This window comes from Orbicella faveolata, unplaced genomic scaffold (genome assembly GCF_042242905.1).
Source record: "Orbicella faveolata isolate gen_17 unplaced genomic scaffold, um_ofav_v1 contig_3, whole genome shotgun sequence".
NCBI lineage: Eukaryota > Metazoa > Cnidaria > Anthozoa > Scleractinia > Merulinidae > Orbicella > Orbicella faveolata.
In genome coordinates this window covers 15860588-15884000 of record NW_028301558.1, presented here as the reverse complement: position 1 = coordinate 15884000, position 23413 = coordinate 15860588, and the positions used below count along the sequence as shown (strand labels likewise).

General features: G+C 38.5%; 9 non-coding genes and 2 pseudogenes across 10 annotated transcripts; 6 read left to right on the top strand and 5 right to left on the bottom strand.

The window, feature by feature from the left end:
- The first annotated feature begins 652 nt into the window (after positions 1-652).
- Positions 653-774, top strand: LOC149106614 (U5 spliceosomal RNA). The gene has a single exon (XR_016210051.1). It is a non-coding gene; the product is annotated as a U5 spliceosomal RNA (small nuclear RNA).
- A 1381-nt stretch (positions 775-2155) lies between these two features.
- On the bottom strand, positions 2156-2227 carry Trnae-cuc (transfer RNA glutamic acid (anticodon CUC)). Its single transcript has one exon. It is a non-coding gene; the product is annotated as a tRNA-Glu (tRNA).
- A 788-nt stretch (positions 2228-3015) lies between these two features.
- LOC149106609 (transmembrane prolyl 4-hydroxylase-like) lies at positions 3016-17236 on the top strand (annotated as a pseudogene). Its single transcript, XR_016209599.1, has 6 exons — positions 3016-3079; positions 3338-3502; positions 10914-10971; positions 12417-12535; positions 13020-13110; positions 15779-17236. The product of XR_016209599.1 is annotated as a transmembrane prolyl 4-hydroxylase-like (transcript).
- On the bottom strand, positions 11170-11241 carry Trnae-cuc (transfer RNA glutamic acid (anticodon CUC)). Its single transcript has one exon. It is a non-coding gene; the product is annotated as a tRNA-Glu (tRNA).
- Positions 11787-11858, bottom strand: Trnae-uuc (transfer RNA glutamic acid (anticodon UUC)). The gene has a single exon. It is a non-coding gene; the product is annotated as a tRNA-Glu (tRNA).
- Trnae-cuc (transfer RNA glutamic acid (anticodon CUC)) lies at positions 13244-13315 on the top strand. Its single transcript has one exon. It is a non-coding gene; the product is annotated as a tRNA-Glu (tRNA).
- Positions 17237-17473: 237 nt separating the features above from the next.
- LOC149106608 (uncharacterized) lies at positions 17474-18212 on the top strand (annotated as a pseudogene).
- Positions 18213-18452: 240 nt separating this feature from the next.
- On the top strand, positions 18453-18574 carry LOC149106607 (U5 spliceosomal RNA). Its single transcript, XR_016210062.1, has one exon. It is a non-coding gene; the product is annotated as a U5 spliceosomal RNA (small nuclear RNA).
- Positions 18575-19502: 928 nt separating this feature from the next.
- On the bottom strand, positions 19503-19574 carry Trnae-cuc (transfer RNA glutamic acid (anticodon CUC)). The gene has a single exon. It is a non-coding gene; the product is annotated as a tRNA-Glu (tRNA).
- Positions 19575-20689: 1115 nt separating this feature from the next.
- On the top strand, positions 20690-20811 carry LOC149106605 (U5 spliceosomal RNA). The gene has a single exon (XR_016210055.1). It is a non-coding gene; the product is annotated as a U5 spliceosomal RNA (small nuclear RNA).
- A 1338-nt stretch (positions 20812-22149) lies between these two features.
- On the bottom strand, positions 22150-22221 carry Trnae-cuc (transfer RNA glutamic acid (anticodon CUC)). Its single transcript has one exon. It is a non-coding gene; the product is annotated as a tRNA-Glu (tRNA).
- Positions 22222-23413: the final 1192 nt, after the last annotated feature.

Sequence of the window (23413 nt, the reverse complement as noted above, 5' to 3'; positions counted from 1 at the left end):
GATCATGGTGCATCAAAGGAACCGACGAATCCACTCTGGTCACGGATTCATCAGTTCCTTTGATGCACCATGATCCGAGTAATCTTGGATCCCTGATCCTGGTCCAGATCATCCCAAAGGGACGCACCCTAGATCTCTTTTGTCAACCTCAAGATCATATTTCAGAACACATGCCGCATCAAATCCCACTTTCCATACAAAAAACAATTCAACCGCTCTCAGAAATCCAAACTCATCTATAAAGCCGGTTTCTGGGGCTGTAATTAATGAATTATCTGACGTGGGCAAAACAAAACGAAGACTCCTTGACAGGAAAACGGAAAATTACAAGGCCCCTGCTAAAATTGACCATTCATCAGCCATTGCTGATCATGTGAAAACCACTGGTCACAACATAAAATGGGATCACTTTGACAGTCTAGCGTCCGACAAAACTGACTTTCCATGATTGCAGAATTGAGGAGATTCTGTTCATTCAAGAGCTTAAGACTTCACTAAGATAATGACACTGTCAGTACTGAAAAGTTGTTGCTTTACTAGCTGTTACTCATGCTGAATACGCGCATGCGTATTTGTAGACTTCAGTACATTTATATCCCACACGCTGTGTAGCATCTTGTACAACAAAACACCTAGTATCAAGAATCCACAGTAACTCTGGTTTTCCTTCAACACGCACAAATCTTTCGCCTTTTACTAAAGATTTCCGTGGAGGAGAACAACTCAAATGAGTCTATTGACCAATTTTTGGAAGCTCTGCCTGTTGGCGAGGCTCATAATTTAACAGAAGAAGTATAGCACGTTTCTACCGCTTCAGTCAGTAATGGTTGACCTCGTAGTATCAGCATGAGGATATTTTAGGCAGTCTAACACAGGAACATTGAGTTTCTCGCGTAGAAGCCATCTTTATGATACGTGGACACGTTAAGTCTTTAAACTCGCGGAAAGGGTTTTCGGCTGATTTTTTTTCTAATTCGGCTTCATTTTTTCCGCGAAATGGACTCGATTCAACGTATTTTAATTAATCATTGTACCTTACAGAAACGTTTTGAACTCGTATGAAATGAGGCGTCAAAACTGCTCCTCAATATTGGTGCCATTCCTATTTTATACGCCAAATATCTTTGCGTACTCCTCACTACATGTGCATTTGGGTTTACGCAATACAACATTCTTCTAACCATTTCTGGTAACTCATATCTACCTGGCCACTCCCGTTCCCTAACACGCTGCTGCTTTCCTACCCCTCTCCCTACCCCTACCCCTTATTTACATGGTTAAATTTGGCTGTAAAAACACCAAAGTTGAGCATTCAGGTTACTAAAATGAAACTTCATGGCACAATATATTCCGTAGGCTTTTGCAAACTGTCAGGATTTGCAAAGAGATGATATCTTCCCATTTATTTATTCAACATTAGTTCATATTAATAACTATATCCCATTTAATGAAAAAGAAAAAAAAGAGAAAAAGTCCCGTGCATACGGCGGCTGCACCCCCAGTACGAGCGGCAGTCAAAACTGAGCTGTCCTACCGAAACGAGACGGAAATAGCCTTTTTCTTCACAACTAACAAAAACAAACACGATACTAAAGTTCTTTTGGCCTCTTCCAATAGTTAACTTGAGAATTCCGGGTTTAATTTCACGAGGTGCAGCATATTTTGTTCAAAATAACACAACTATTATCCTACCTGGCGACACTCGACGAACTCGGCGAGCGAGCGCGAGTTGCCATGCCGAACGCCGAATACCCATTTTTGGCGCAAATTAGAAGCTTGGAGACACAAAATGTTTGATATTTTTTACTTTTCACAATGTGATATGGTATTTGGAATTGTAAATCTCTTTTTCTGAATATTTAAAGCCGTCTCTAGTGAGAAAAGTTACCTGATTTCGATGCCATTCCTGTTAACTTACATTGACGTCAGGACAGTGAAGTTTTTCCCGCCTGTTGAATTCCGATTGATCAATTCAAATTTCAGGCGAGCTGGCCATATGCAAGGTCTGGCCATAAGAACACAATTATCAAGTACGAGAAACCCCCTAGCCTTTGGCTATAAACACTGACCAAAGGTAGATAAAGGTTGTTTATCTATTTTTAATTTTTTTTTTTCAGGAGTCAAATCAAAAACGAAAAGAAAAAAAGTATTTACATTCCCACGCCGGGAATCGAACCCGGGCCGCGGCGGTGAGAGCGCCGAATCCTAACCACTAGACCACGTGGGATGTTCACTAGGTTACAGAATCAGTTATAGAAATAAAATTGCAAGGAGATCCCAGTATTTTGTAACATCAAATTCGCCAATTATTCTTATGAATTGCATGATTGTTAATTTTGAAAGAATCTTGACGTTTTCTTAAAGTACAAGCATATTTCTATACTTGCCTATATGTTAATTTTGTTTTGTTTTGTTTGTTTGTTTGTTTGTTTGTTTGGGATTTTTGTCATTACTTCAGCTTAGAAAAGCTAGAGAAGACTTTTATAAGGAAAAACACAAAATTCCAAGACCGGGTTTCAAACCCGGGTTGTCGTAGCAGATAAATGTCTATAGGTCAATACCCTTAGCCATACCGAGTTGGTGAGAGCGTTAATCTGTAAACACAGAACTCTCAGAAAGGCTATACCTTGCGTTGCTCATGTGTTCAATTATTACGCAAAGAGACAAGCAAAGAAGAAGAAAAAAGAATTAAGCTAATTGTTAATCAAATCCGATATCATAAGAACTTTTGATGTGATTTGAATACTTTGTTGGTGCTGTGAGCCAGTTGTTGGCGATCCACTTTTCTCCTTTATATTAATGACGTCACATCCAACGTGAATGGAATATCGGTCTAAATCTCCAAGAAGACCGCTGTCTTTCCACTTTGTAATCAACTTCGTAACATTTCTGGATTTGTAATTGAGCGCCGTTATTTCACACATTAATCCACCATTTCTTTCTTCTTTTTAATTATGTTTTGAAAAATGTAGCCAGTAGGTATAAAGCGCTTTAATATTTCTAATATTCTAAGACATGTTTTCATTTTCGATCTACTTTTTAGGTTTGAACGCGTACGGTTTAACTGGACTTACAAATGGTAAGCGCACATGGTTCGATTGTATGAATTTTATAATGTATACTCAAACATCCCAATTGGGCTAAAATAGGGGATATATCGATTTGATTAGCTAAGGCAAACTTTCTCTAGTCTCTCTTTTCCTTTCTTTTTATGTGTGCTTTTGTGTTATTTTGCTGACCTGGGATTTATTTTCATTTAACGTTAATGTCAACGGACTACCTGGCTGCCTGTAGTTAAATAGTCATCAGAAAAACAAAACTTTTATTTTCATTTCAGGAAGATTAAGTATGCAGTCATTTAACAAGTTGAATATTAAGAAGACTCTCCGGTACATGGATTTCTTGAAAACAATAGTCCACGACACAGATTCGGTTTTAGTAAACAGGCCTGGCTACCACAAGACAAAACCGCTGACCTTGTTTTGAGACGCCTCCACGAAAGGTTATTTCTCCCAAATACTGTAAAGTAGCTAGAACGCGATGTCCCGTAGGTAAGCGTGGTTGCCATAATTTGCAAAACAGGTGTTAACGCGCGCAACAACGTTTTTCCAGCTTAAAACTGACTACGAGACAAGTTGCAGATCAGAAAATCCCGGATGTTATATTGCGACCAGGGGCGGGGAGAACACTCTGCGACGCCTGGCACTTTTTGTGTATCTGAATCATCCAACAAAAAATGACGTCACATCCGGTAAAAAAGAGCGCTGAGCGGCAAAATCAAATTTGAACATGGCATAATCGTTCTCTCAGTAAGTAAAATGGTAATATTTTGCAATCGGCCGGATATTTTTAACGTTTTATTTGGCCACGATAAACAAAATTTTGTCTTCTTCCTCGTCATATCAGTTTGTTTGAAGGACAGGGTAATTATTTATTCAAAAACACGCTGTTTTGAAGGCGTGTTTTTTACGAAATGTCGCCATTTCTTCCTCGCTGAATTCCACAGGAGTCATCGTTTGTGTGGAAGTAATGAATTCTAGGTAAGTTGTACTCAATTCAAATATCCTATTCTCTTAGGTAGGCATTACACTAAGAAAAATGCACAACTGATGACAGGTTTCTAGACATGGGGGAACCTTATTAACAGAAGCGCCTTTTTTAAAATTTACTGTTGCCAAACACTCGAGAGTACTTGAGTGCTGTTAATCGTATCACTGCAAGAATAGACCCACACACATAACGCGCTTTGCAGAACTTTCTTGCCGATCGACACTAACACAGACTCGTGTGTTTGCTCATGACTCAAACTGATGCCATAAAATATGTTACGATTGGTTAAGAACCCTAAACAAGATATGTTTTCCCTAAGCAATCCCTTAATTGATAAACGCTTCGTTACAGGCAGGCCGTGAACCCCTTAAAAAAAAGCAAGAGGATTAGTTTTAACGGCGATTAAGTAATTTGGACATGTCGTGGTTTTTTTTCTCATTTATAATCAAATTTATTTTTCCGTTTCAACAGTGTTTGACGTCAGCAGCGTTAAGTTCCAATACCCCCCCCCCCCCCCCCAACTGAGGTCAAGCATGCACCTTTAATTTCTTCAAACCCTCTCATTTGCCCTGTTTGCAGACCAAGTTCCTCATCTATTAATCCCTGTCATATTGGCAACCCATTTTGAAAGGCTACTAAAAAATTGTGCATTATATTTCAGTGTGCTTTCTCTTTGTAATCTTATGTCAAGATATTTCAATCCCTAAGGAAACGAGAGAACACTAGCAATACTGACAATTTTCAGTAATTCATCACTTTCAATATGCCATCTAAACAAATTGTTCGTAAACAGTAGTGAAATTTCATGCCCCTACACCTAGCCATAAAAGGAAGTCTGGGAACAGGCAATAGCAACAGTGACACTGCCAGGCTGGTGAATTTTACAAGCTAATGAACTCATGTCTAACAATGATGGGTGATGATGAAGCATGGTGCAGTGAAACTGAAGAATCAGACTGTGAGTGACAGTGATAGAGTCAGTGTCGTGAGAGTGATGCTAGTGTCTGTGAACTTGGACCAGATCAGCAAAGAAAAGGTTTTGTACTAGAAATTGACAGAGAGCAACAAGTTTGTGCTAAAAACTGAAGAAGCTGGCTCAGACCAGTCTTAAAGCCAGCATCTACTTACAGTACTTGTCAAGAGTTCCTGACTTGTGTATGTGGGAAGGCTCTCTGTAATGACCTATATGGGGAGGCTCAGCTCACGATGAGTACCTTTTTCAGGTTTCAGGTATAAACTTAATGATAGGGATTTCACAAGTTGAGGTGTATGAAAGGGTAGGAAAATCTTTCATTTAGGGATTCCATTCTTCTGGTTCTAAAATATTGTTGAAAAGCTCTCATTTACTCTCCTCAGCCAGAATGAAGAGATTCTATATTATTATTTATTAACTTCTTTCCAAGGGAATAGAAAAGGGATGCAGTATTCTTAAATAGGTTTGTTAAAGGGGTACATTTACCCTTTTGCAATGTAAGGTCGACAAAAGAGGTGCCATTTCTATCAAAATGGTACAAATGTATACAAAAGGGTAAGGGGTAATGGACCTTGAGATAAGGCCTTTCCATTTAAAACTTTGTAGAATACCCCTCCCCCCCCCCCCCCTCCCAGCTTGTGAAACAAAGATGTTCAAATTATTGTTTTGTGAAAAAAGGCAATTATTAAAAAACAAAACAGTGCCAAGAGATTAAGTGATTGTCAATGCAAGTTTCCATTTGTATTCTGAATTAAAATGGGTATAACATGGTCCTCAAGTATACTATGCAGCTTCACAGAGAGGCCCAAACTGATGATGCAAACATATGTTTTAACACTTAAAATTCTATTTTTGCCTCTTCCCTCGTACCTTGTGATCTTTGTAGGGAAATTCTGAAAAGGTCCCCACCCCCCCACCCCCCCGCCCCCAAAATTCAAATTTTATATACAAATCACTTTTTTATCTTGAAAATGGTCTCAGAGACAACAAAACATTTTTATGGCTAGCTAAACTACTTATTAGGAAAATAAAAATGTTCAAGGAAAAAATGAACAGGAAGAAACAACAACAAATTAACTTTTTTTTTTCAGAAGAGCTAATACTTGTATATTTTTTTAACTTACATGTAGGTCAACATAATTTGTTTTCACAATCGACCACAAAAGAAAACACCACAGAAAGGAGAACTATAGTTGTGGCATCTGAGCTACATTTTTAAATGGAAACATTTCCCATAAAAAATTTCCAAATTATATTCTTACCAGTACAACAAAATACCAACTATATTTTGCAAAGAAGTATATATACTTAATTAATAAAATTGATGTAGTAAAATTTTCTATTTAATTTTTGTACACCTGATCTTACAGAGTGCAACCTTTGGTTTAACTGGTTCACTTTACAGTTAAGGAATAATTAAATAAATCACACCAGAGTGGCTTTGTATCTTTATTATAATTCTCATTATCAGTAGAGAAATCACACTTGTACACTGGTCCACTGATCAATACTCTTACGTGTATGTTAAACATGGGAAAGCAGGTTGCATCATCTAATCATAACATTGTATGCCTGTGTGGGGTGTATATGCCAGGAGGTAACCACCTAAGAAAAGACAAACATAAATTATGTCATTGTTTCAATGACTCACCCTAAGTGGGTATTATGCTCATTACCACCTTAATAAACAAGATATATTAAAGTATAATTTTTAACTCCGCTTTAAACTTTTCAAACCTACAGTTTGTTTTCACTTTCAGAGAGGTTCTTAAATTCACAAGCACACCACCCACCCCCCTCAGCCCCAATTCCTACTCTCCCATAGCCAGGATCCCATTTCAACCCTCCAATAAATCAATAATTTTTTTTCTAGTAATTTTGGTCTGACTTAGATTCATCTCCACTCAGCCATGAAAGCAGTGGTGGTAGATTTCTGTATATTTGTTGGTCTAGTTCACTATTGTTCTCAGATTCCCATTAAAAAATAAACTACAGTAGTTTAATCAAATTAATGCAGAGGCAAACATTGAACCAGAAAATAATATAATTTTGGTATGAACGATACCAAAGTATAACTTACATAATTAATATCACATCTTTTCTATTGTAATTTAAGACAGTGCAGCTACTAATAGATTGACCACAAAAACCTAAAAACATGACTTTAGAAACACAGGTAAGTGAGAATATTGCCAGTTTTGCTTTTGCCACCAACCACTCTGCTTTTAAAAAAAAATACATGGAAGATAATGACAAAGCAATAACAAAACCAGCCAACCAACCTCGGGTAATTCAATAGACACACCAAATTCCCTTGCAAAATTCTCTTCAACACTTTACAGTACATGTAAATGTCAGCAGCATAAATTCAACTCAATGATTTGGCATGCTACTATCATCAAATGTTTACCCCTTGATTCAGAATTTTTAGGAGTATCAAATAGAATTCCACTATAGATTACAAATGCTGTTTACCTTAACAAATATTTGCATTAATTCTGGAGATATTTAAGTTTAAAATGTGTAAAATATATGCAAATGAGAGGATTGATGATGTCATACACCAAACCCAATATTACATCAAGTGCAGACCATATATACAGCAGAGATCATTGAAACTTGGTAGCCTTATAGTTCTACGGGCAACACACTAATATGGCTATAAAAATATGTTCCCAATTGGCAACTCAATCTTTTCCAGTCCCCTCTAACCCAATTTCAATAATGCAGTGATTTTCAGCTTGAAAAACATTAATCAAGGCCATGAGGTGGCCAGAAAAGCCTAGAATATCAGGAAAGGTCTGAAATCCAGTCTGTTGCCATGGTAACAAAACTGTTAAGCTCATATTATGTAGCACATCTGCAAATTGCATTGTAATAACACTGTCCCCACTGGAGCCCATGGTTCAGTAGTTTACTTGGACAATAAATTTCATAACTTTCCTGGGGGACTGGATGATCTAAATGGTATGTGGGAGACTCCCAGAATATTTGCAAGAATGTATGACTATCTCTTCACAGGTATTCATTAATAAATAAATATATATATAAATAAATAAATAAATAAATAAATAAATAGACACTAACACTACTAACATGATTGAGTTTGGAAAATATATATATTTTTAGTTTATGATATTTTGAAATATTCCCCTCTCCCATCTAACATGCTGATCTTCTTTAATTTGGTACTTGAAATTGATAACAAGGATGCTACACCTTGGCAACTCGTTAGCCAAGATATATTGCACAGTCTTCACATCAGATAATGGGTCTGTACATATTATTTATGTATTTATTAAACAGAGATCTCCCCATCCCATCCCTATGGAAATTCCAATTTTTATTAATACTTTTCTTTAAAAAGTTTGGCTTTTGAGACCCTCCCCATCCCTGGAATTTCCAATAATCTCCTTGGGGTGGGTATGGACATTTTCTAGAACCACACAATAAAACAAATAAACAAACTTTAAGATAAAATGTTGAAGTATAAGTCAGTGGGACATATATACATTGATCAACTTATAAAGACATGATTGATCATTGCAACGTACTATACACAACTTAAGCAAAGGTGAAATTATAGCCTGAAAAAAAAATTAGGTGTGAACTGGATTGTAACCCATGACCTCTGTGATACCGGTGTGATAACTTAATTAATTAAAGTTCTATGCTACAACATACCAAACTGCTAATTTATTATGAAGTGACACAGCTAAAGGAGAGTTGTCAAGAAATCAACTTTTTTGTGAATTCTAAGATCAATATGAGTCTTCTAAATTTAAGATTATTATACCTAACAAAAGACATACAGTAGGGCACTGCACTGTGTGCTCTCTCTACACACTCTTCCAGGCAGGATAGTAATACATATACATGTACTTTTTTTTTGTTTGGAATATACTGTTACTGCATGGTCATACAAGAGGTACTAGTTGCTGCTGAGTAGTCTTAAAATAAGTGAACTAAGTGTGACAAAATATAATGTATATTAAATCTGCACCAGTTCAGTACAATTTAATTCCAAATTTTAATCAGCCGCAAAAAAAAAATTGTTAGCACCAGATATTACATTACTTTGTGAAGGCTTCTGGAGGGGTTATACTTTTATAAAGTACCTGGCAGCAAGTACTATTTTGATTTCCTAAAGCAAGACTGTAGTAACTGCTAAGAAAATGTGTTTTGTACATCCCAGAAAAATTGGGTGGGGGTCAGTGCAGCCCTCTTCACAAAAGTTAAACTCTTAAGCTATTTATGACCATAATCTGTGATTTTCCCTACCCCATTTATGACTGTTGCGACTGCTACAGTTGCCCTAAACATAAGTTTTGAAGGACTTTTGTTGATGGTGTTATCAATAATGATGAAAATTGAGGTAGCTTATTCTAAAAAACATAACAAATTAAAGACTAGAGGGCAAAAGCCTTACCCTAGAGTATTTATGACCAAAACGGCTAAATAACCATACCCTTTGGGGCTGCACAGCTGTATATAGCACATAGAGGAGAGTCCCCCCCCCCCCCCCCCCTACCGCTGGAGCAGGAATCAAAATATTATTGCCTTGATAACATAATAAAGATAAAATCTCAAAATAATCAAGAGTTACATATATGCATGGGACTTCACTAACAAAATGATGCCTGTTGCTTGCTGTAAATTGTATATAAATTACTCCTACAATGTGCCAGAATTCTGTTAATCTGGTCACCAACAGGTCACAAAAATCTGACTGTATAATCAATCAATAAGAAAATGACCGACTGAGCTTTTGTTTGAGCCAGAATAGAGTGGCCATAATAACTAGGTGGCTGTGTTAACAGGGGTGGCTGTATGGTGAGGTACATTCCACAGTAGTGATAAAGATGACACTCTCAAACACCACTACCCATAAAGAGTTTGGACAGTATATTTCGCATAATCAGTTGGAAGAGGAAGAGGGAAAATGGAAATAAAATAGAATGGCTCTTGTGTACCAGAGACAACCCTTTCCCCGAGTTACCCTGGCGGAGCTAACTTTTCACTTATTTCTTTGCAAAATTCAACCAACCGTTTACACGAGGATGACAAACCAGACTTGGGGGTGAGACAATTCAGGTGGGCAAGTTGACTCGCCTTGGCAGCTAAAGTAACCAACAACTTTTCTTTGAGTATACATAAACACTTTGGCTCGCCTAACTGGAACAACTCTCAGCATGGCTAGTGTCACGTAATGTCTAGATTTAAGATTTAAAGCAGCAATTTGTATCAAAGAAGAGAAAATTAACTCAGCAAAACCCACTCTGATCAAATGAGTGAGGGAAACTTAAACAAAGAGGGATAGTTGCACATTTGATTATTCAGTAAGAGTTACGAATAATCATGCAGGGTCAACTTTTACTCGGCCTACATGGGCTACATTTTCTCATACAAGCACTTGATAAAGTTGCCTCAGGGGGAGGGTTATCCCGGGTACCCGAGACCATACAAATGGGACCTGTGTTGCCTCAAAGAACACCCCCACGATTTTCAAAGGGGAAGGTCCATAAACAGGACCTTAACTTAGGGCAGCTTCAATGGCAGATTCCCTCTGATGGCTTGGATTTGAATAATTGATTTAATTACTTTTAAAGAGGACTAGAACTTAAAAATCTTGCTCGAATTTCGATCCAGCGAGGCATAAGTTTCCATGCCGTGAATCAAGTTTTTACTGGGCGTTTTAAAAGCACTCACCAAAGAGAAAGAGACTGATGGCCCCAAACTACCGATACATATGTACTGTATCTTACTGAAAACAACAATCTTCAACGAGAGATGTAGGAATGTGGGATACTGACCTTCAGCATGCGATCCAGCTTGTCTCTTCTGCCCCGCCCCTGATTGCGACTTAAAACCAAACTGTTTTGTTTTACAGGATCATAAAGTTAACCAAGCTTCCGAGAAAAATAGTTCAGGGTGGAGAACCAATGCAGGTGAAACTGATTTAATTTAGTATTGCGCATACACTTGTTATCCACGTACATGTAAATGTGATGTGTTGACTTGGTGCAAATGGAACGCATTGTTTTAATGCATAAATCCGCTAAAGAACAACTTAAAGAGGCCGTAATTTTCAGAGTAAGGGGAAATGAAGTCGAAATTAGATTTTGATGTAAAAGATAAGTAATCACTTCCCACGCCGGAAATCGAACCCGGGCCGCGGCGGTGAGAGCGCCGAATCCTAACCACTAGACCACGTGGGATTGCTTGTGTACGATCAGATTAATGTAACATCCGGCTTGTTCAGAACAGATTGTGCGATCCACGGAATAGGACATGTTCACAGTACAGTTTTTCATTTTCATTAAGTTAGCTGATTTTTGGTGTTATTTTTTCGTTGGTTTTTTTTTAAGGGCTATTACGGAAGCATGTCTCTCTTTAATTTTTAGCTGTAATTTGATTTAAATGTTTGCGATCTGTAGGGTTTTTTTCCTGAATTTTCGGTGGCACCTGTCTAACTTCATCAGAGTGTAAAGTGGATGTTCTTTATAACGTAGCTTACATCCATTTTTCACCCTGATGAATGCGGACAGATGCCACCGAAAATTCAGTGAACAAAAACCTACAGATCGGATATATTTAAGTCAAATAATCAGTGTCCAACGATCGCAACAATCGAAGTATCTTTAGTTGTACGTAAGTTTAGGTATTTAAACCCTTAAAATTGATTTAAAAGCAGAAATGCAGTGTGTCCATCAAGTATTAACACCAGCCGGAGGACTCTATAAGGAAAGAAAAAAAAAAGACTTTCCCACGCCGGGAATCGAACCCGGGCAGCGGCGGTGAAAGCGCCGAATCCTAACCACTAGACCACGTGGGAATCCTGCCTTAACCAGGTTTCCGCCTCAGAGCAAATCAACATCGATCAATTACGAAAATTTCAAATGTATGATTGACAGGTCTAGTTATTGAAAAAAAAAATGACACATTTTTCAGGCATAGAACAGTTTTAATGCATCGATAAGGCGCAAACATTATAAAAATATTGAACTTAAAAAGTTTATTGACACGTATATTAAGCACTTAATTACTAGCCCCAAGCGAAACAGTGAGTTTTGTTTCCCCTCGACTTCAACTAGGTCGAGGGGAAACAAAACTCACTGTTTGCCGTGGGGCCAGTCATTACGTGTTTTGTTATACCTCCCAACTTAAATATAGGTAAAACTGCCGGGAGGCACAACAAATTTGCCGCAGTTTCAAGGTGCACGACCTGATCATGTGTGATTCGAAAATTCCAGTCATTGTTTCCCTATGGAGTTAGTGAGTTTTGTTCCCCTTAGGGTGTCAGTGAGTTTTGACCCGCGACACGTGACACGTTCTCCTCCAATCGGAAAACGTATTTGAGTTGGGAGGTATAACAACGGACGATGTTTTGTAGGTTGTTAGGTACGAAAAGTTCGGCCATTTCCATGCACACATGGATTCTACCATCAAAGACCCTAATGTTCCTTGCTGTCATCAGAATTATCTCAGAGCATCCGACTGCAGAGTCTGCAGGTTGGTTATTTATTAAAGCCATGTGCAGGCCCATATTACAGAGGGCATAAAATACCGTAGTTAACACCAAAGACAAGGGTCATGCTTCAGTAGTCATTTCTTTAAGACAACTGAACCATTTTCAAACCGGGCTCAGTTCAGCAGCATTTCGTGTTAATTTACTTTCAGACATATTAGCAAAATTCGTCAGCTTTTACTAAAATATTGAAAAAAATATAAACAGTTTTAAAGTAAAAAACTACATCTTGAAGAGAAAAGAGCCTTGGAGATCTTGTGAAATAAATGACTAAGGTTGTTAACAGTTCATTTCAATTTTATTGGTCCGTAAACTACGTTCGCCAACGCCCATAAAAGGGCAGTATGACCCATCACCTTTTATCTGTTCATGTTTATGATTTAATTTTCGCCATACATTTATTTTGATGCATTTGATAATGTTAGTTTTAATGTCTTCATCCGTTTTCTTTTATTTTCTTTTTTTCAGATTTATTACGATCCTGTATTTACCTAACGATGTAGAAGAAGGAGGGCAGACAGCCTTTTTGGTGGCAGATAACACTACAATCACTGCAGAAGTAAGTAATTAATAACCCCAGTGAATTGTAGCAAAGTGAACTGAGCTTGCAAGTTTGCACACCAGTTAGTTACTGATCAATGCAAGACGAGATGACTGACCAGTAACCAAAACTGTTACCACAACAGTGCACATCCCACGTGGTCTAGTGGTTAGGATTCGGCGCTCTCACCGCCGCGGCCCGGGTTCGATTCCCGGCGTGGGAATTTCCCTTTTTCTGCCTTTTGGTTAGATTCAAAGCGCGTGTGGGTATTACTTACACAAAGTAGCTTACAGCAGTTGTTAGTTGTCAAGGTGCTTCCTGAAAGATTTTGGTTGACGGCTTGGCCTAGAGACGCGTATATCCAACGAGTAAATAACAAGACAAAAAGTCAAAACCGCAGCAAACTCTGAAAACTACACCTTTTGCTGTTCATTTACAGAAAATAAACATTCATTTGTGTCCAAATTTCTTTCTTTATGGTCAATAAACTCTCATTAACACCAATATGACCTTCATTTGCGCGTAAGGAACGTTCAAGAATGACATTTACATATTCATTAACAATCAAAATCATCAAAAGAAAAACAATACCTTCATTTGACATTCATTGACTGTAAATGTATTTTCATTTTGGTCGAAACAAAATTCGTTGTCGCGAAACGACAATCATTTACACTTTAGGACATTCAGTTTTCAACAAAAGACTTTCAATAACACAATTTGCATGAGAACTAACATTCAATTGCATTATTAGGCAACCATATCCATGAAGGTAACAATCTTTAATGCAGCGAGACAAACATTACAGCCATAATAACATTTATTTTTGAAAGATAGAATATCAAATTCGCTGAACGATTTATCCTTCAATTGCCTCACTATTGAGGCATCGTGGCAAATACGTTTGCATGAAACGAAACCACTGTCCACATTTAGCTGCCGTAATGGTACCAATACATATTTCGTTGTAGAGCTTGCTGCAACAGCTGCGTGCGATAATTTCACAGAGCAATTCCCTGGCGTCTTGCTTCGTCTCTTTTGACATCTTCAAAGGCCCTGACTATCCTTTCGTGGTGTTCAAATGGGATTCTACAGTATTTCTTCGTGGCATTTCTGGAGAAATCTAACTGTCACTATGACACATGTATACTGTTGTGCGCCCCCTGAGTTGTACGCAAAAAGTTTCATAAGTGGCCGAATTTACATATATCTGGAAGGGGAGGATTGTGACAATATGTTTTAAAAAAAGTACATATGGTCCCTTGTTCTATAATCAAAATTTCGAGGAAAATTGGGCGAGATATCTCTGTTCAAAAGAACTGCGCGAATGAGCGATTGTGTTCTCTTAACGTTTGGTGAAAACACGGTAATGTTTGTCTTACCGCACTAAAGATTGTTACCTTCATGGATATGGTTGCATAATAATGCAATTGAATGTTAGTTCTCATGCAAATTGTGTTATTGAAAGTCTTTTGTTGAAAACTGAATGTCCTAAAGTGTAAATGATTGTCGTTTCGCGACAACGAATTTTGTTTCGACCAAAATGAAAATACATTTACAGTCAATGAATGTCAAATGAAGGTATTGTTTTTCTTTTGATGATTTTGAATGTTAATGCATATGTAAATGTTATTCTTGAACGTTCCTTACGCGCAAATGAAGGTCATATTGGTGTTAATGAGAGTTTATTGACCATAAAGAAAGAAATTTGGACACAAATGAATGTTTATTTTCTGTAAATGAACAGCAAAAGGTGTAATAAACAAAAACAATATACACGCTCATTACATATCCATTTTATATCCTGCACTCCTTAACTGAAGAAAACAACAAGCTTTTTTTGAATGGGAATTTAACATTTATTCACCTGAGAAGAGAGCTTAATTAGCTAGTGTCAATTTAGGTCAGAGTTGGCCAAGTAATAGTATTCAAACGTAATAGTGAAAGAAGTAGTTAAAATTTGGCCCGATTTACAAATGTAATAAGAATCGACTTAAATGATAATCTTAAGACATCGTGTTGGTCCACTGAATTTGTGAGTCCAATTCTGATCCCCTCGGAGGTGTTCTAACCTGGCCAGTTTGATGTTCACTCAGAGAACATAACAAACTCTTGTTATTCCTTTATTGTATTTTTAGGAAATTGAAAGAACGGATGAGTCTGTTGGTTGAAAGCGTTAGTGAGTAGTAATTACGCGCAGAAGTTCACAGTAGTTGTTTAGTTGTCAAGATATTTACTGAGAAATGTTGGTTGGCGGCTTGGTCTAGAGACACACTGGTCCAATACAAGACAAATGGTCAAAACCGCAGCCGCAGCAAACTATGAAAACTAAACAAAAACAATACACACGGTCACTGCATATCAGTTTTATGTCCTGCACTATTTAATGGAGGAAAAAAAACCTTGAAATTTCTTTTAATGGAAACTAATCATTTATTTGATTGGGAATAGAGCGTAACTACATGTAGTGTCAAGTCAGTTGAGAGTTGGTCAAGTTATAGTAAAACAAGTAGTTAACATTTTGGCCCGATTATCAAATGTGATAAAAATCAACTTGAATGATAATCTTAAGACATCGTGTTGATCCATGAAATTCTGATCCCCTCGGAGGTGTTCTAACCTGGCCAGTTTGATGTTCACTTAGAGAACATAACGAAGTCTTTTCATTACTTTATAATATTTTTAGGAAATTGAAAGAACGGTTGAGATCAATCTGAGTATGAATTGCCGTTCGGCCGATCTTATTCTGCCACCAAAGAAAGGCACCGCCATTATGTGCTATAACAACTTTATTGACCCCGACAGCAGTCTGCTTGGGTCCGTGGACCGTCGTACATTGCACGGCGGGTGTGACGTCATCAGAGGAGAGAAATGGATCGCTAACAATTGGCTGACGGCGCCTACCAAGCACTCAAGATACATTAAGAGCATGTTTGACACAGGATTCGATTGAAAATCTCAGTCCATTTAATTTACTCGTTAGTCTTTCCGTGATAACAAAGCAATTGATGCTGCTTGCAAAGATAATGAGAATGGTTGCTAGCTTGGGAGTTCAGACTGATTTTTTGGCTGTTCTCGCACAGCCGAGACAATGTAACAGCCGAATGGCTAAGGCTTTAGCATATTCGGGACATTATCTGAAGGCTCACATTGACCAAAGCTATAGATACGAACAATCAAGCGAAGGCTACAATACTGACTTCAATATTCATCCGTTTTATAAACATTACCATGTCTTTTTTTTTTTGTAATAAATTCTGATAAAAGACACATGAAGGTCTCAATTTTAAATTAAGTTTCATTATGGCGTAACACGAGGTTAAAAAAGAAGGTAAAGGAATTTTAAATAGAAGGCCCGGGTGAGTCCTCTGGGCCGGGATCCTTCGTCTCTGATCATCTAAAAGTCTATCAATGTAATCAAGAGCAAGGGTACAGGAAATGAAAAGTCACATTTGTTCCTACTATGGATGTAACAATAAAAATGGATGTAATGACCTTTGCATTGTGTAAGCCAAAATAAGAGATGAATTTGGAAGACGCTGAGGCTACGGTCGACAATAAATAAATAATGGGAAGAACAGAACACAATCAGGAGCCTTCACTCTCTTTGGGTTGACCACATCGGTCACTCCGATCGAGGTGTCTCTCGAAATCTGACCAGGGTATAAAATGTATTCTGCCGGCATTATTTTCTAGTCCAAGTAGAGCATGTGTTCCACAACATGCGTTGAGTTGTGTTTTAGCTTTGTTCTGTATTAGTATTACTTTTTAGACGGTTGTTAGTGCTATGATCACTGTATGGAAACTGTACGTAAGGGTTGTCCTCCACGCGTCTATACTGAGCCAATAGTAACTTGAAGTTGATAAAGGTCAACAGCCTTTCGTAAAGAAATTGTGAAGCTGACTTCTCGAGCTTTAACCTTTCTCGTGAGAGCAATGTCAGCGAACAGTTCAAGACACAAGCGAAACTAAAGACATGCGAAATGAAAAACACTTGCCTATTTACCAGCGCGTATGGGCGCAATGCACATTAAATCGTCTTGGCGCTATGATGCGTCTGCGATTCCAAAAACAATTCAGTCCGCTCTATTAGAAGAAACTATATGGCAGCCAATGTTGTGAATAAAGACGATGACTGCAGAAATGTATCGTAAAATAAATTGTTCCTGAAGTGCTGTAACTGTATATAATCTGCTGGACAAGTGAGCAATAGTCGAACTGGGAAACGGGTCTAAACAATCATCACTTGTTCTCGAGATTTTATTTGCATCGAGGAAGACCAAAACACTTTCCAAAATAACGTGAAGATAAAAGCGAAACTGTTTGCTATAACTCTGCGCCTGCGTACCTGTGTAAAGGGTGCCAGTTGTATGATGTTCGGATGGCTGAATCGACGTTTGGAACGTCTCAGTCTTCCTTGTCTTCTCGTGTGTCGTGTTCTGTGGCTGAATCGCCGTCTGGTCTTACTACTATTGGTGTTGCAATAAAGCGTCCGCGTCTTGAGTCTACTCCTGTTGCTGTTTTGCCCAAGAGCCGTACCTTGTCTATTCGTCTATACCAGTCTCGCCCGCGTTTTCCTCTTGTTAGTACTCTTGCTGCTTCGCCTGTCCAGTCAAGTTCTGTTGTTGCTCTGTTAAGTCCAGTTAGTACTGTTGCTGCTTCGCCTGTTCAGTCCAGTTCCGTTGTTGCTCCGTTGAGTCCTGTTAGTACTGTTGCTGCTTCGCCTGTCCAGTCCAGTTCCGTTACTGCTCCGTTGAGTCCTGCTAGTACTGTTGCTGCTTCGCCTGTCCAGTACAGTTTCGTTAGTGCTGTTGCTACTTCGCCTGTTCCGTTCAGTTCCGTCGCTGCTCCGTCTAGTTCTGTTAGTTCTCTTCCTGCCTCGCCCGTTGCTCTTGTCTTGTCCCCAGCGTTTTCCTTCCTCTGTGTTGGCCTCGTATCTCTTCGTTTGTTCCCGTGGTTTCCATCGTTTGGATTGCTGTTCCCATTTAGTTGTTCACTCCTTTTGGCCTCGTTTTTTCGTATATACCTTTGTTACGTTGAGTTTGGACTGCTTTGTTTGTTTTTGGTCTAGGTTTGTTTTGGTTACATTTTGGTGGCGAGCGTACTTTTATATAGGATAAGACTGTTGACAGGTGCCCCTCCCGGGTTCACCTTTCGCCGTTGTACTGAAACAGTGTTCGTTTGTCCTGTTGTCTGACGTTTTTACCTGTTTGTTCCTCGTTTGTTTTTTCTATGTTATTTGTTTGTAGGGGCGGGGTCGATCCTCCAGTGCCGTTGTATGACGCATTAGTCTGTATGTCTGGCGGACATTGCACTTTCCATTGCACGTTGGGGGCCCGGCCATTCGCCTTAAACATAAAAACCTCTGGTTTTCCTTCAACACGCATAAATCTTTCGCCTTTTACTAAACATTTACGTGGAGGAGAACAACTCGAATGAGTCTTTAGACTCATTTTTCGTAGCCCTGCCTCTTGGCAGGGCTCATATTCTTAACAGATTAAGTGTATATGCGGTTATTGACCAAACTTGTTCGGTCAAGATGGCTGGATATTGGCCAAGTTCCTTAGCGTGTTTTTGGACTGAGACGGACGGTGAAAGAGGCCAATATCCAGCCATCTTGACCGAATAAGCTTGTTCAGTGAAGGATTTATTATGAGACTTTTGAGGAAGTTGTCCTTGCGGGACAGCAGGTAGTCCCGAGCGGGCATGATAGCGCCATCTTGCCCGCTCGGGTAGTCAATTATAGCGCTGGGTTTGGTTCATCTTGCCCGCTCACGGAGTTAGCCATATAATAAACGACGTTTCTCTGACCGCTTCCGTTAGTGACGGTTGACCTATAAGCACTATCAGCAAGAGCATATTTTAAAAAAGGTCTTATATACAGAACTACGTGTGTTGGGTTTACGTACGTTAAAGGCAACATTCCTGTAACCATTGTTCAATCTTGTAACTCCTGTCTATCTACCCACAACCCTCTGAGTCACCTACCCCGCTGCTGCCTCCCTACCCCTCTCCCTACCCCTCCCACTACCCCCACCCGTTATTCATATGGCCAAGTTTGGCTCTCAAAAGACATCAATAAAACTTTCAGATCACCAAATTAAATGCTTCAAGCATGTTATTTTCCATACGTTTTGCCCAAATGTTCTCAAATTTTCAGGATTTGCAAAAAAAAGAGATAATCTTTTCCCATTTAGTTAGTCAACAATCAGCTAATGTTAGCGAATATCATTATTAATTTTCCCGTTTTCTGTTAAAATTCAGGCTATGAAGTGCACAAGTTTAGTAAGAGGACACTAATAGCCTTTGGCTATAAACATCGACGACCGAAGGTAAGTAAAGGTCCTCTATTTACTGATCGAAAACAAGAAACGAAAATAAAAGGAAAATAGTTGAAAATAATGATTACATTCCCACGCCGGGAATTGAACCCGGGCCGCGGCGGTGAGAGCGCCGAATCCTAACCACTAGACCACGTGGGATGTTCTCTTGTGAGAGGATCAACTTTTAATCTTAGATTGTAATGCAATTCCAGTATTTTGTAACATCAATTTTCCCAATTTGTTGAGCTGCGTGATTGCTGATCTTTCAGGAAAAAAAAAAATCTTGATGTTTTCTCAAAGCAAAGATATGGGAAGTTACTTGCTCCTTAATTACGAATTTGCTCCTCACCATCTCTGTTGCAAGCCGCTATTAATGATCTTAAAAAGCTCCCGGTGCAAAATGGTTACTCTCGATGCAAGGTGGTAACACGTTGAACATTAACGATTTGTTGAGGACCATTGAACAAGAATAAAAGTAAGCCAAATAACCCTGTTCAAGTTACAGTTTCCCAAAAAGATGTCTTAAACCTGTCACCCTACTTATGTCCTCACAGTAACCAAATCAAGGGTGCGTTTCCTTGGGGTGATCCGGATCCCGATCAGTGATCCAAGATCACGGGGATTATGGTGCATCCATGGAACCGACGAATCCACTCTGGTCACGGATTCATCGGTTCCTTTGATGCACCATGATCTGAGTGATCTTGGATCACTGATTCTGATCCAGAACATCCCAAAGGAACGCACCTCAAATCTCCTCAAGATCATATTCCAGAACACATGCCGCATCAAATCTCACTTACCATACAAAATTTACTTGAACCGCTCTCAGAAATCCAAAGTCGATCATCTATAAACTTGGTTGCTGGAACTGCAATTAATGAATTTTATGCAGGCAAAATTAAACGAAGACTCCTTGACAGAAAAACGGAGAATTCCAAGGCCCCTGCTAAAATTGACCATTCATCAGCCTTTGCTGATCATGTGAGAACCACCTGTCACAACATAAAATGGGATCACTTTGACATTCTAGCGTCCGACAAAACTGACTTTCGATGATTGCAGAATTAAGGGGAGTCTGTTCATTCAAGAGCTTAAGACTTCACTAAGATAATATCACTGTCAGTAGTGAAAAGTTGTTGCTTTACTAGCTGTTACTCTTCTTGCGACTCATGTTGAATAGGCGCATGCGTATTTGTATTCTTCAGTACATTTATATCCCACAGGCTGTGTAGCAGTTGCACAACAAAACACCTAGTATCCAGAATCCACAGTAACTCTGGTTTTCCTTCAACACGTACAAATCTTTCGCCTTTTACTAAAGATTTCTGTGGAGGAGAACAACTCGAATGAGTCTATTGACCAATTTTTGGAAGCTCTGCCCGTTGGCGGGGCTCAAATTTTAAAAGATGAAAGTTACCACGTTTCTACTGCTTCAGTCAGTAATGGTTGACCTCGTAGTATCAGCATGAGCATATTTTAGCCAGTCTAACACAGGAATATTGAGTTTCTCCCGTAGAAGCCATCTTTATGATACGTGGACACTTTAAGTCTTTAAACTCGTGGAAAGGGTTTTCGGCTGATTTTTTTAAAATTAATCATTGTATCTTACAGAAACGTTTTGAACTCGTATAAAAGGAGGCGTCAAAACTGCTCCTCAATATCCGTGCCATTCCTATTTTATACGCCAAATATCTTTGCGTACTCCTCACTACGTGTGTATTTGGGTTTACGCAATACAACATTCTTCTAACCATTTCTGGTAACTCATATCTACCTGGCCACTCCCGTCCCCTAACACGCTGCTGCTTTCCTACCCCTCTCCCTATCTCTAACCCCTTATTTACATGGTTAAATTTGGCTGTAAAAACACCAAAGTTAAACATTCAGATCAGTAAAATGAAACTTGAAGCACAATATAATCTGTAGGTTTTCGCAAATTCTCAGGATTTTCAAAGAGATGATATTTTCCCATTTATTTATTCAACATTAATTCATATTAACAACTTTATCGCATTTTATGTTTAAATAAAAAAAAACAAAACAAAAAGAAAAAAAGTCCCTTGCATACGGCGGCTGCGTCCGCAGTACGAGCGGCAGTCAAAACTGAGCTGTCCTACCGAAACGACACGAAAATAGTCTTTTTCTTCACAGCTAACAAAATCAAACACGATACTAAAGTTGTTTTGGCCTGTTCCAACAGTTAACTTGAGGATTCCGGGTTTAATTTGACGAGGAACAGCATATTTTGTTCAAAATAACACAACTATTATCCTACCTGGCAACACTCGACGAACTCGGCGAGCGAATTGCCATGCCAAACGCCGAAGACCCATTTTTGGCGCCAAATTAGAAGCTTGAAGACACAAAATGTTTGATATTTTTCACTTTTCACAATCTGATATGGTATTTGGAATTGTAAATCTCTTTTTTTGAATATTTAAAGCAGTCTCCAGTGAGAAAAGTTGCCTGATTCCGATGCCATTCTTGTTAACTTACATTGACGTCAGGACAGTGAAGTTTTTTCACCTTTTGAATTCTGATTGGTCAATTCAAATGTCAGGCGAGTCAGCCGTATGCAAGGTCTGGCTATAAGAACGCAATTATTAAGTACGAGAAACCCCCTAGCCTTTGGCTATAAACACTGACCAAAGGTAGATAAAGGTTGTTTATTTATTTTTAAAAATTTATTTCAGGAGTCAAATCGAAAACGAAAAGAAAAAAAATGATTACATTCTCACGGCGGGAATCGAACCCGGGATGCGGCGGTGAGAGCACCGAATCCTAACCACTAGACCACGTGGGATGTTCACTAGATTACAGGATCAGTTATAGAAATAACATTGCAAGGAGATTCCAGTATTTTGTAACATCAAATTTGCCAATTATTCTTATGAATTGCATGATTGTTGATTTTGCCAAGAGCTTTGTTTCTTTTACAAAAAAAAATCTTGACGTTTTCTTAAAGTACAAGCGTATTTCTATACTTGCCTATATGTTTATTTTGTTTTGTTTTGTTTGTTTGTTTGTTTGTTTGGCATTTTTTTCATTCCTTCAGCTTAAAAAAGCTAGAGAACACTTACAGAAGGAAAAATACAAAATTCTAAGGTCGGGTTTCAAACCCGGGTTGTCGTAGAAGAATAATGTTAATTCTCTATTTTCCAATTGCCCATAATTCACTCTGTTTCCCCCCAAATTTTGAACAAACTATTGTTGTGAAATTCTCTTGGGAGGTCTGCATATTCCCAAGAGTTTTTCACAACAATAGTTAATCCAAAATTTTGGGGGGCAAACAGAATGAATTATGGGCAATTTGAAAATAGAGAATAGGCAAATACCCTTAGCCATACCGAGTTGGTTCTCAGACATGACCCTCACGTAATGAGAGCGTTTATCTGTAACCACAGAACTCACAGAAAGGCTATACGTTATGTTGCTCATGTGTTCATTTATTACGCAATGAGACAAACAAAGAAGAAAAAAGGAATTAATAGCGCTAGCTAATTATTAATCAAATCCGACATCATAAGAACTTGTGATGTGACTTGAATGCTTTGTTGGTGCTGTGAGCCAGTTGTTGGCGATCCACTTTTCTCCTTTAATGACGTCACATCCACCGTGAATGGAATATCAGTCTAAATCTCCAAGAAGACCGCTGTCTTTCCACTTAGTAATCAACTTCGTAACATTTCTGGATTTGTAATTAAGCGTTATTTAACACATTAATCGACCATTTCTTTCTTCTTTTTAATTTTGTTTTGAAAAATGTAGCCAGTAAGTATAAAGCTCTCTAATATTTCTAATATTCTAAGAGATGTTTTCATTTTCTATCTACTTTTTAGGTTTGAACGCCTACAGTTTAACCGAACTTACAAAATGGTAAGTACGCATGGTTCGATTGTATTAATTTTATAATGTAACGTCCCAATTAAGCTACAGAAAATAGGGGATATATCGATCTGATTAGCTAAGGCAAACTTTCTCTAGTCTTTCTTTCC